Source organism: Salmo trutta, chromosome 11 (genome assembly GCF_901001165.1).
Source record: "Salmo trutta chromosome 11, fSalTru1.1, whole genome shotgun sequence".
Lineage (NCBI taxonomy): Eukaryota > Metazoa > Chordata > Actinopteri > Salmoniformes > Salmonidae > Salmo > Salmo trutta.
This window is the reverse complement of record NC_042967.1, coordinates 13767172-13781126: the sequence shown is the minus strand read 5'-3', so window position 1 is coordinate 13781126 and position 13955 is coordinate 13767172. Positions and strand designations below refer to the sequence as shown.

The following is a 13955-nucleotide window of genomic DNA, read 5'->3' as shown; positions in this document are numbered from 1 at the left end:
GCGGCCTTGGTGATGAGGTCTGGAGAGAGAGGGAGGTTGGGGGCACAAAAGCCTCTCTATGCTTAGCCCAGTAGCTTGCATAAATTAGTCTTTGTTTTCTGGGCATGTCTAAGATTCTTGTTGCTAAACAGCTATTTTTACATCCTCATAGGCCACAAGAGATATGGTGGTCAGCGAAGGCCAGTTGACGCTCGAGCAGTGTGTCTGTCCAGGCGTCATCCCCCTCCCCCGCTGGAGGGAAAGGGGACTTCCATCAGCAGGCAGGCAGGCCTGAGGTCCAGCTGCCTGGAGACTAGTGGTCAGTGGTCAGTCCCTTCTCCTGTTATTCACTGCCATCAGCATGTGACCTGGGATCAGCTTTCTCTGCCAGCAACTATCACTTTAATCACTAGCAACAACATAACAGGTTCTGGATCTGCTTTTAAAGGCAAATTGTGCACACAAAGACATGAGTATGGCACCTCTAGAGGTTTGGGGAAACAAAACAACAGAGTGATGATACTGGTGCTGATACATTGAACAGTGTTTTCACATAGTATTCTACTAGAGAAGGTAACTGTCAGTGTGTCAAAAGGCTATTGACAAACCACCCAACTGCCACAATGTGAGTTTATTCAAGGTTCCTCTGAAGTGAGAAAAGACCTCCCTTGTTTCTGTTCTAATCAGTGGGAGTCGGTATGTGTCCTAACAGTCCTCCCTGGCCAGACAGGAACCCAGGGAGAGAGAAGAGAGACAGAGGTACAGGGTGCGGGCCAGCCGCCCCTGCAGACAGACACACAAAGCCAGAGAATAAGAGAGAGAAGGAAAGAGGGAAAGAGAAAGCGCCACGCGGGGGCAGGAAATGAGAGCTGGGAGCTGGAGGAGCGATGGCAGTTTGAGACCGAGGAGCAATAGCAGTTTTCCCCGCAAGCGGGAGAGAGACCGAACAGAGAGAAAATGGTCTCTGTGCTAGCATCTGGCTCTGTCCAACATGGCACAGTCGTTAGGGGAATTCAAAACCCATCTAAACCACTGGTACAGTTCATGTCATAAACAGACATAGGAGGCCAAAATAAAATAGTTAAAACAAAAAAAGGTGGCAAGTGTTTCAGTTCACAACTATTGTAAAGCCATTGGTTTTCAATCAGTAATAAAATACTGAGCTAACACCTCAACAAGCATGAGTGGATTTAATAGTACTCCCTCCAACAACTGAATAGAACAAACATCTGGATCTATTTGTTCCGTTATAGTGTATGGCTGCCTGGTCCTCCTTCCGCCAGCCTCTCGCATGTCGCCCAATGTCAACGAGACAGACCCTGTCAAATACAAAGCAGCAGAGCAGAAGCTCCAGTTACGTTGAGGGATCAGGCCAAAAAGGAGAGTGCAAAACACCGACCACTCTGACTCCGTTCTTCCACCCCAAACACAGACCAGAGTTTCAGCCCATGCTGCTCCACTGTCTCACACACACTCCACAGGTGAGTTTCAGTCATCTCACCTGGCCTCTCCCAGCAACCCTCTTGGCAGCTTGGCACGCACACAATCTTTATGTATTTGATATTACCTCCCCTGGCTGACACTGTCCAAACAAACACACAGGAGACCGAGCGTTCCCTTTTACTGTACCTTACGAGTGCTGCGCGGGGTTTTGATGAGTCTCCTTAAGCGTCTGGTTAAAGTGTGAGTGTGTTGTTGTCTGCTCTCCTCCTGTCTTTATGGAGAGGTGCAGTGTGTTGCGCGGGGCTGCAGTTTGACCTCTCCCTCCTCTGACTTCCTGTGTAGTGTAATCAGGTGGTCCCAGACCTTAACTGCCAGCAGCACACAGCAGAAAGCAGCAACCACTAGCCCCCAACCCACCACTAAATCAGAGGGGGAGGGCCAGACACAGGCAGGGGTGGAGTGTGTGTGTGTGTGTGTGTGTGTGTGTGTGTGTTAAAACATTTAAATGCACCCCAACACACATATTTGGAAAGATAGTGAAACGATTACCCAAGAGCATCTCTGAAAAGCAAAACACACAAACACACCAGTTCCCATTCCACTATAAAAGCTGATCATGTTTCATTTCACTGACATTGATGGTTAACTGACTTCAGCAGTCATGGGGAGAGTCTTCCTCTAATATTTACGTCTCTCTTCCTCCTCTTTGAGAACGAGGATATGGTCATCGTTTCACACACACAACTTATCAGAACCACAACATTTTCAAAATTCCCCTCAGCACTAACAGTGACTAAAAGACAAACTGAAAGACAAAAACCTTGCTTCTGGCCAGTAACCGAAAGGTCGCTGGTAGGAATCTGCCGTTCTGCTCTTGAGCAAGGCAGTTAACTCCCCAACAACAACTGCTCCCCGTGCAATTCAGAGGGGTGGAGTTAAATGCGTTAGACATTTCGGTTGAGCGCATTGTTGTGCAACTGACTAGATATCCCCTTCCCTTTTCAGTAAGACACGTTTACATGCTTTACCAGCAGAAAAAGGTCCCTAATAATCCTGTTGTGGACACATCTGACATCAGGCTGCCTCATGGGACTTGAATAAATGCAGAAAATCGTCAAAATAAACATTCTACTACAGTGACCGTGTTATTTTTGCAAAGAATATTCGATTCCCAGTTCAGACATAACGTTTGTATGTGACAACTATAGATAGATTTTGTACCCTGTTATGACTTACACCAAATACTCACACTATTCAAACCCCTCAATCAATAAACAGCTTACAAAGCTCTAAGCCTATACTATAGATCACATATTGCCAACAAATAATCTTGAACTAAAAACTCCACACATATTTTGGAATTCCTGTGCATACTTGACAACGGTTAATCAATATCCAAAAACGGGACACGTTGTTTTTCTGCAAACCCACACATCTTCTCTTTGTTGTGGCACCAATGTGAGGGGTTATGGTCGGGTAAACGGTGTGGCTGTGGTGTGTGTGGTGCGGGAAGAATCCCGAACCTGGGGAGCTGTGTTCACATTGCCCTACAAAAAGGGAAACGGATCTCGTAATTCAAGCGAACGGAACTCAGGCCACCTCTCAAAATGGAGTGCTCACACCGCACGACAAATTAAGCTACCAATGTGCTGGCACGAGTCGACAAAAATTGGCTGAAATTGACCAAGTGTGAATACTAAGTTCTTCCGAACACACTTCATATATGAGGCTTGCGCGACCAGTGCTGGTACATAGGCAGATCAAATACACAGCTGGAACGCCGAAAAACACTTTACATATCCTAGTAATTCAAAAGACTGCTCAGAACTAGGTGTTACATCGATTAGGACCTTAACCCAATTAAGACAAGCAGATAAAAAGGTGTTTACGTGACTAACGCCATACTCTGCCATAATCAGTTTGATATCAAAATATTAATGTGCATGTAAACATGCTCAGTGTCACATCTTGAGACTTTAACCTAGTTCCTGAATCCTGGGCCAGCTAAGAGTCTTACTTCCTGCGCTCGGTTAGTTTCCTCCTGGGCCTGGTTGCTCGGGCTGCCACAATTACTGTATAATCGCGTAACGAACAACTGACTGAAGAGGGGACGGCCGGGCATTCATGAGGTTCAGTCCATTTCCGCAGTAACATGACCTCTAAACATGATGTAACTTTGTTGCTCCTTGCTGAAACAAGCAAGGTGTTGCGGCAAACAAGAATTTGGTTGCCTATGCAACGCCCCCCCCCCCCCCCTACAGCAGCACATGCAGTCAGGAGCAGAGGAGAGGAGAAAATGTGCACCAAATAGAAATTATACTATTCAGATTTTTGTTAGTGAGTGTGGTCATTCCATTAACCTTCACAGGCCTAATCACAACCACAAAAAAACATCTCAGCACTACCAGTAACTAAAAGACCAAAACGTTTGCTTCTCAGTAAGACAGCCACATTCCTTGCAGACAAAGAAGGAGGATTTTATTATTTTTCCAGCCAGTGTCACATCTTCAGACTTCAACCAATCTCCTGAATCCTGAGCCAGCGAAGTCTTCCTTCCTGTGCAGTTTATGGTCTTGTTCCTGCACGGTCAATAAAAAGAGGTTGGAGACGGCACGGTCTGCGTGGTCAGTTTCCTCCCGGGCCTGGTCGCCAAACACTCCCCATTAACAGAGCACAGCCCCCCTCTTACACTGAACAAAAATATAAACCCAAAATGTAAAGTGCTGGTCCCATGTTTCATGAGCTGAAATAAAAGATCCCAGAAATGTTTCATACGCACAAAGAGCTTATTTCTCTAAAATGTTTGTTTACGTCCCGGTTAGTGAGCATTTCTCCTTTGCCAAGATAATCCATCCACATGACAGATGTGGCATATCAAGAATCTGATTAAACAGCATGATCATTACACAGGTGCACCTTGTGCTTGGGACAATAAAAGGCCACTAAAATGTGCACAACTTAATGCCACAGATGTTCCAAGTTTTAAGGGAGCGTGCAATTGGCATGATGACAGGAATGTCCACCAGAGCTTGGTATCAGGTGGATGTATTATCTTGACAAAAGGATACAATGCTCACTAACAGGGATGTAAACAAATACGTGCACAACATTTGAGAGAAATGCATATGGAACATTTCTGAGATCTTTTATTTCAGTCAAGTAACATGAGATCAACAATTTACATGTGGTTTATATTTTTGTTCAATGTATTTGCACATTGTTACAACACTGTATATACCCATAATATGACATTTGAAACTTGAGTAATGTTTACTGTTCATTTCTTACTGTTTATTACCTATTTCACTTGCTTTGGCAATGTAAACATATGTTTCCCATGACAAAGAGAGAGCGAGAGAGAGACTGAGACTCATTTATGCTGCAGCTCTTTGATTTTCACGAGAGTTGTGAGCGTAGCTTCTTGTTGGCCAATCATAAGTCATCAAAGCGGCAATAAGGTACAGTCAGAGCCTCCATGTGGGGGAAAAATTAGGAGATATATTGGAATTATAAATTAAAGGAGGAGGTTAGGCTACAACGGCCAAGTACAACAGTAGGCTGCTACGTTTCTATTCTAAACGGAGTTGTTTCTAACTGTGTAGGACTCACGCTATACTATTAGTCTACTATAGAACACGTCTGATAGGTTGGTAGCGGTCGCTCGTCCCTCCCTCCCTCCTCCCTGTTCCCCATGTCACTCGCTCACACTCATAGGAGCCCCCCCCACACACACACACACACACGGCCCCTGCTAGAGCGTCACCTCTACCTCTATCAGCTCCGTTGCTAAGTGACAATTGACACTTCCTCGTTGCGCTGTTTATTTCTGATCATTTCCTAAACTAATGAAGATGTCCAGTGAAAGCAGGATGTGCAATTTGTTGACAGCACAACACAGTAAAGACCTGGATACACATTATCCTGAATGTTAATTATTAAAAACATCTGTTAAATTCACTGCTCTGTGTTGCTGGTTCACAGTGTGTCATTTCATAGCAAATTGAGGCACTCTCGTATTGTTACGTCACCAAAACTCTTACCGAGGAGAGTTACTGGGACGGACTGTGGTCCTCTCAAGTCCACTAGTGTCGACTGACTGGTATGAAATGGACTAGCATGAACTGAACAAAGAGTTCATATTTAAAACCAAACTCGGATTTCACTTTGTTGATAATTGATTGAAACAGGGGGCTAGGTAAGAGAGTGGTTGATGCAAAGGCTTTGCCTGCCGTTAACAGAATATTTTATGGGCAAAGTCTACGCGCTCATTTAGAACACATACGAGGGGCAAGGGGATTTTTTGTCCAAATAGAATACGAGTGGCCCTCTAAAAAAAGGCACACAGTGAATGACGTTGCCAAGCACCCAGGGAGTGGTCACGCATGACAGTCTAGACTGCAGCTCTGTGCATATTGACTAAGGTGCTTGCTTTTTATACCAGAGCATAAATTGCTCTGTTTAACTGGCTAATTTGAGGTATTACAATGAAACAGGAAAAATAAATACATTCGGCCAACCCATCGTGATTAACTTGACATTAGGTCAGTTATAAAACTTCAGTTCAAACTAATTTTGCTTCCAATAAAAAAAACGACTCTCCCACATCACAAGCAGGAGAAAAGAAAACCGTATTTGAAAACCAAATGGGGGGGGGCTACCACATCCAGTCTGAGGTCATTAGGTAACGCTGTCTCCAGGAAAACCACCATAGAACCATAGATTGATTGCCCCATAGCCCTAACACAACCCCTCTAAAGAGAGTCAGTCCCTAGTTCCCATCTCCAGCACCTGAGCTGATATGTGAGCCGGCAGCAGGCTTGTTGAAGGTGGAGACACAGGGCTGAGGAGGCCACACACTTACATTACACAGCCCTTGGCTAATATGAATCATGGAGATTCCCCCTCAATTCCTGTGTGTGTTTAAGCAAAATAGAGAGGGGGGGGGGGGAGAGGGGAAAAAGGAGAGAGAAAAATAAAGTCATACTGGTAAGGAAAGACACGGAGGAGGAATGGGCTGAGGAGCACCCGTGACCTTCTAGTACAGCGACCTTGTAAACAACAACCATGCCAGGTGTAGGCTACCATCAGAAGGGTATACTACCAAGCAAGACCAATGAGTTAGCCAGCTAACTTTCTTAAACAACCAGAAATACGTTTATTTTCTGGTTGATAAAAGGAAGCTGAACTTAGATATGTGTTTTTGGTTGTTGAGTTAAGTAGACCATGCCCATTTCAAGCTTATCTTAAAAAAAAAAAAGAAGTTATTTCAGAATATTTAGGCACGTTAGCCGGCTAATTAATTAATTAATATATATATATATATATATATATATAGACCCCTCTGCTCTGAGTAGACACGCATCCTCACGCTGTTTATCAACAGTCTCCCTCTCTCTCTCACCCTCTCCATTTCTTCCTACACTGGTCAGTAACACAACAGAGATGTACAAATAAGCAGGGGAGAAGATTTGAATGTGGACAGGCTCTTCTGAATAAGAGCCAACATCAGAAGGAAAAACAGTGGCCAGTCCACCTAATGTCGTCATCATATACTGTGACCTTAAACACTGTCCTCCCCCTGGAAATACACTGGCGGGGACCTACATCTGCCGTGTAACATAAGGACGATCCTCTCTCCTCCTCCTCTCCGTAAGGGAAAGGCCAGCTGTATAAATAGCCTACAGTCTATGCAGAGCACTGCTAACAGCAACAGAAAAAGGCATGGAATCCGCATAAGTCTTCATGCACATGAGGTCGCAATAACAATGGAGACAGACTGGAGAATATGGCGACCCCCAAAAAAGACCCGACGCAGAGTTCATAAAACGTTTGCTTTGCTGAGACGAAGACTGACTAATGATGATTTCTGTGATGTTGCGAGAGCAGAATAAAAAAAAAAAGGAGCTCCACTTCTCTCATCTTGTTTTCATATGACGTTAACAATGAAGTGACCCAACAGCCAAGGTACAGTATTCTGCCAAAAAGCCCTACACACAAACAATGGCAAGAGAAGCATCCTCACCTTACAATTCCATGTCCTGTTGAGGGGATGTAGCCTAAGTGGCGATGCATAGAGAGCATCCCATCTACATAACCTTCCAGTATCGTGCTATAGCTGTATGCATCAGACCCTGAGCTGCACTGGCTGGCTGGATGTGATCACTGTGTATTGATCTACCATGATGAACAAAACAAGCCTCCCTCCCTCCCTCTGCCGTCCCACAGTCCTGCTCTTTGATGTGCAGCTGTGAAATTCACACCCAGCGAGGCGCCGTCACCGTCGGACCTCATATCCACCAACCGCCCTCTACACTGACAGTCCAAAGAACACAAATCCATGTTTGATAGCCCTGCTATCCAGCCAAACAGTACACACACACACACACACACACACACACACACACACACACACTTCTTCAAAGGCTTTCCTGTAGTCTTGGGACAACAAGTGTCCACTACTGGAACAACACCTTCTGCATCTTCCCAGTTGAGATAACCGAGGTGCTTTAGTTCTTACCTGTCTGTGGGAGTGTTGGTCAGCTGGGAGGTGTTATCCACAGAGGACCAGTTAGAGGCAGCTCCCCTGTCCACCAGATCCTACTAGTCCCATCTCTGCTGCTGTCCACCTGTCATACTGCCACCCAACGCCGTACTACTGCTGCTGTGACGGCTAGGCTAGGGCTGTGTGACTGACTGTTACTGACTCTTAAGGCAGAGACAAGAGGAGCTCTCAGTCAGGGGTCAGGCCACAATCATTCATTAGGAAAGGCAGAGAAAGAAAGAGGGGGGAGAGAGAGAGAGAGAGAATGAGAGGGGGGAGGAAGGGAAAAGAGAGAGGGAGAGGGCAAGAGAACAAGGGAGAGTGGGAGATCAATAGCCCTGAACAGTAACAGCGGTCCCGTGGGAATGGCCTGGTTTTAGAAACCGAGGAACGTTTTTATCTCCCTCTTCAACTGGTTCCGTTTCCTCAACCACCAGCAACCCGAAACCCCCAGCGACAGACAGGGTTGATGGTTGCCAGAGTGGAGAAATCCTCCCTCCCCACCACATCCCCCAGTATGTATAGCTCCAGTCAGTCCAGGTTAGGCTGCAGAGGCCTAAGGCGGGTAAAGCATTAACTATGAGTGAGTGGGCTTAAACATTAACGTGTTGGTTGATTTCCCATCGTTCACGGCTGAGAGAGCGTGGTGAAGTAACAGTTCTCCCACAGCGACTGAACACACAAACACAACCACTGACTGAACAGTAGGTACTAATCCATTTCTCAAACGCCAAACCAAATACACCCCCCCCCCCTCAATGTTTACCAGGAAACAGGGTCTTTTAGAAGAGAAAAACACGAGAGCGAGAGAGGAGAAAAACCATCCCTTGCTGCTGGAAGTTTCCACTTTGTTGGCATTTTTCTCCTCTTTTTATCTTCCTGGTCATCTGTTCCCGACACACACATGGCAAAAAGACTTCCTGTTTTGCCTCCGTTGTCACGCGGCAGGGGTCCGTTGGTCAGGGCTAACTATAGATCCCCCCCATGGGAGGGAATCCTTTAGGAGAGGGGCCCTGTCCTGAGTGTGAGGGGAACTGGGGATGTCCTGTCCATCCATCCATGTCCCCTTTGGGCCCCCACAACTCCACAAGTGTAGCATTTGGTTGTCTCAATGCAATACCGAGCGGAACGGATTCACACACTGATTACACAGGTTAGATAATATACTGTACAGTGCAGGTTACAAACTCAATACCCCCGTTGACATGGACATGCAAGTAAACCTAATGAGATTTAGCTCCCTTGAGAAAGGTCTACCGTTTAGCCCAATGCTATCATACAGAAAGGCTCTCATTGAGAGTGTTATTACCACAGGTACTGCCCAGCTTCCTCTCCTAGTCTTCAAATAATACACATCGCCTACAACGGCCACCCTGGAGGAGGCTTCACCTTACATAAGAGTGAGGGCGGATGGCACACTTCCACCGCCCACTTCCTGTCTCCCGCGTTACTGGGTTTTTAGCGGCGGCGGCAAACACTGTCCACACGCAACGGATAAAGAAACAAGCCGCGGACAGACGATCTACAATGTCCAACTTGAAAGAAATAGGCACCATAGGCGCTGAGTGAAGGTAGGCGTTACCCGCCAGACATGGGTGGTCGAACATCATTTCCCCAACAACAAGTAAAAAACCTGCATAGCAACAAGAGGAAAACATGGCTACCACTAGTATGCCAACGAAATCAGGGGGCAATGTTTTACCTGGTGGTGCCGATTCGGAGTGGAGACGGGTATAGGGAAGCGAAGACAGGAGCGTGGTAGCTAGTCATCCAAGCTGCTTGCCAGCCAGCCAGCGTCAAGTCGACCAAGTCTGGTTCCTTGCCTCCCCACCTCCGTCAAGTCTAACACCCTGCTCCAATAACCACTGGCCCACAGGAAGTAGACACAATGGACTGAAAATAACAGAGGCCACCTCCCCTCCACCTCCTATTCCCCGCTCAGCCACGGCAGGCTGTTTCCACCGAGAGGAGAGGGGCCTATGCTAGCTAGGCCAGTCGTACAGCGGCGAGGCAGGACAGAAAATACCCTCACCGTCCGCCCATCGCCAGGCTGTGGCCAAATGGAGTCAGGACCTTAGTTCTCCTTAAGTCTGGCCCACAAGGCCTGCTGACAACCTGTTGTGTCCGTTCCGACCTGTTGTCATACGTCGTCATGCAAAGTTCATGACCTTACTAACAGATGGTCAAAAGACGATGATATGCCTAATAGGTCGGGGCTTCACCACTACCCATGAAGGACAGGTTAACTTCTGACAGACACAACCACAGTATGTTGATGAAGCTGATGGAACCAGAGAGACAGCACTAATCAGTAGAACATCCACACTACAGCAGCAGGCTGTGGGTGGTGGAGACGCCAGCCAGCCAGACACATAACCAGACCTTCTCACTGCCCACTGAGGGTGTGTGTGTACGTGCATGCCTGTGTCATGTGGGTTTGAGTGCGAGTGTGAATGTGAATGCTAGGGCTGTGACGACGACGTGATTTTGGGTAACGATTAATTCGCATGCAAATGACAGTCATGGTCATTTTTTATTTGTAAAAAAAATGTGCGCTTTAATGAATCTTCAAAATTGAGCTACGACCATGTGGTTCTGCTCGTAAAATAATGACCAAACCTTACCCTCCTCACGGGGAAATGGAAAACTGTTCAAGTTCAAATCCCCCTCTTCCTAAAATGAATATATTGAGACGATAACAAAAAATATCTCACACACACACACACACACACGTTTACTGTCCATAATTGTCAGTTACACATTCATACGATTACTGTGGCAGCCATAGTGAATGCATGCGTTTACATGTCTGCATAAGTGTGTATGCATCTAAACGGGGAATCCCTGGCCGGTATACACACACACACACACTCTCCCTCTCTCTCTCTCTCCTGGGTCCCATCCGGAGTGTCTGAAGATAGTGACCAGCAGCAGACACAGACCGTCTCTAATCCAATCAGAGAGCAGAGCTAACCCAGACTAAATGACATTTACTGCCCCGGGCTGCGTTGATTCAACCATAATCCAATTCCTCTGCTCTATGACTAAGGAGGAGGGAGAGGAAATGGGCCTGAAGTTGCACTGACTATATTTAAAGATAAGGAAATGGAACGGACTCAATGGACAGTCGCAGACATGTGGATGTGCTTGGTGTCGCAAGGAACATCACGTTTTTGTTTCCTCACCAAAACACTAGAGTACACAGTGTACAAAACATTAACGCCTTTCTAATATTTGAGTTGCAGCCCCTTTTGACCTCAGAACAGCCTCAATTCATCGCAGCATCGACTCTACAAGGTGTCCAAAGCTGTTCCAAAGGGATGCTGGCCCATGTTGACTCCAGTGCTTCCCACAGTTGTGTCAAGATGGCTGGAGGTCCTTTGTGTGGTGGACCATTCTCGATACACAAACCATTGAGCGTGGAAAAACCCAGCAGCGTTGCAGTTCTTGGCACACTCAAAACATTGTGCCTGGCACCAATCCCGTTGAAAGGCACTTACATTTTTTGTCTCGCCCTTTCACCCTCTGAATGGCACACACAATGCATGTCTCAATTGTCTCAAGGCTTAAAAATCCTTATTTTACCTGTCACCTCCCCTTCATCTACACTGATTGAAGTGGATTTACCAAGTGCTATCAATAAGGGAACATCGCTTTCACCTGGATTCACCTGGTCAGTCTGTCATGGAAAGAGCAGGTGTTTTGTACACTCAGTATAAAATGAGTATTTACAAATGATTTGGTTCAAAGAAATATAGCAACCAACACGACTGCAATACTTGACCTTCTATAATCAAACACTCCTTATGAGGGCTAAAAGCTCTCACACACTACTTGCAAATGTGAACACTTCAACAAGTGCAACTAAAGTAAGCAGTGAGAAGAAGTTTATTTTAAATCAAGTTATACCACACCTGTCTCCTCCTACAAGTGCAGGTATATCCCTTTGAGGATCATAATCCTGCCGTTTCTATAGTGACTCCAGTCACATGACGTGCCTGTGTGTTTCCCCTCTAAGAAGTGGGGCGGCAGGGTAGCCTAGTGGTTAGAGCGTTGGGCTAGTAACCCCGAGCTGACAAGGTACAAATCTGTCGTTCTGCCCCTGAACAAGGCAGTTAAGCCCAGTGAACAAGGCAGTTAAGCCCAGTGTTCCTAGGCCGTCATTGAAAATAAGAATTTGTTCTTAACTGACTTGCCTAGTTAAATAAAGGTAACAAAAAAAAAGTGTTAAAAAGGTGTTGGGCCTGTTGAGGCATGTTGTTCAGATAGCAAGGAGAGAGACACCTCCCCCTCTCATTGGCCCAGATTATCACATCGATACTGACACCATGCTTCACTTTCGATTGAAGGGGATAGTGTGTGTGATTGGAGCCACCAGGCAGCAGCAGGAGGAGAAATGTGAACCATTTCCTAAGTCAGGCCTAATGCAAGCAGCCCCAAAACAATGTCAGCAATTTCTCAAATAGTTTTCTAGATGTTTTTTGGCCCTTTTTACAGAGGACGGGGGTTGACTTGTGCCTCCTCAGGCCCAGCAGGCTTGTACACACTGACTAAGTGCTATGACGTGTGCAACGAGTTAGGTTATCAATTGTGGGAAAGGACCCGTAAGTAAGCATTTCACTGTTAGCCTACACCTGTTATTTACAAAGCATGTGACAAATCAAAGTGTGTCTGTGTGCGTATCTGACTGGGATGCGTGTGTGTGCGCGTACGCCTGTCAGTGTGTGTGTTCCTGAGAATTGTGTCATGATGTGTATCTCCTGTTAAACTCTGCACACCACAGCTGAGAGCCTGCAGGGGGTTTCAGTTCCTTAAATGGGGTAAACACCACTGTGTTCATGGAAAGAACAGCAACCACCCCACTTCCTACTCCTGAAGCAGTTCTCTGGAACTATTGACATGCTACTCTGTTAACACCAGTGCTGCAGCATTCAGGAGTGCTACCGTTCATAACACTGCAGATGTGAGAAACTACGGGCACAACTACATTGCGTGAGGTTAGCCCTGTTTTACATGGAACGATACCTTTTCCAAGCATAATGTATTTGACAGTGGTGGAGCGCAACAGTTCACTGTAGATTCAAGACATTAAGGCACAACTAGGACTCTACTGGTATCCGAAAAACCTCATGGAGCAGACAGTGACTAACAGAGCAAAGTAAAGGTCGATCGATTATGATTTTAACGCCGATACCGGTTATTGGAGGACCCCAAAAAAGCCGATACCGATTAAATCGGACGATTTTTTTATAATAATGACAATTACAACAATACTGAATGAACACTTATTTTAACTTAATATAATACATCAATAAAATCTATTTAGCCTCAAATAAATAATGAAACATGTTCAATTTGGTTTAAATAATGCAAAAACAAAGTGTTGGAGAAGAAAGTAAAAGTGCACTATGTGCCATGTAAAAAAAGCAAACGTTTAAGTTCCTTGCTCAGAACATGAGAACATATGAAAGCTGGTGGTTCCTTTTAACATGAGTCTTCCATATTCCCAGGTAAGAAGTTTTAGGTTGTAGTTATAGGAATCATAGGACTATTTCTCTATACGATTTGTATTTCATATACCTTTGACTATTGGATGTTCTTATAGGCACTTTAGTATTGCCAGTGTAACAGTATAGCTTCCGTCCCTCTCCTCGCTCCTACCTGGGCACGAACCAGGAACACATTGACAACAGCCACCCTCGAAGCAGCGTTACCCATGTAGAGGAAGGGAAACAACTACTCCAAGTCTCAGAGCGAGTGACGTTTGAAATGCTATTAGCGCGCACCCGGCTAACTAGCTAGCCATTTCACATCGGTTACACCAGCCTCAATTTGGGAGTTGACAGGCTTGAAGTCATAAACAGCGTAATGCATTGCGAAGGGCTGCTAGCAAACGCACAAAAGTGCTGTTTGAATGAACGCTTACGAGCCTGCTGCTGCCTACCACCGCTCAGTCAGACTGCTAAATCAAATCATAGACTTAATTATAACA

At 45.8% G+C, this 13955-nt stretch overlaps 1 protein-coding gene across 13 annotated transcripts in view; it reads right to left on the bottom strand.

Moving 5' to 3' along the window:
• Positions 1 to 13955, bottom strand: part of LOC115202248 (GRB2-associated-binding protein 1) — a 69471-nt gene that overhangs the window by 30917 nt on the left and 24599 nt on the right. Inside the window, exon 1 of one of the 13 annotated variants that reach the window (XM_029766253.1) lies at positions 1609 to 1840. The exons of the other annotated variants lie outside the window; for them this stretch is intronic. The gene's annotated coding sequence lies outside the window, so the exon portion shown is untranslated. Of the gene's footprint in view, positions 1 to 1608; positions 1841 to 13955 lie in introns of those variants that run through there. 13 annotated transcript variants of the gene reach the window in all.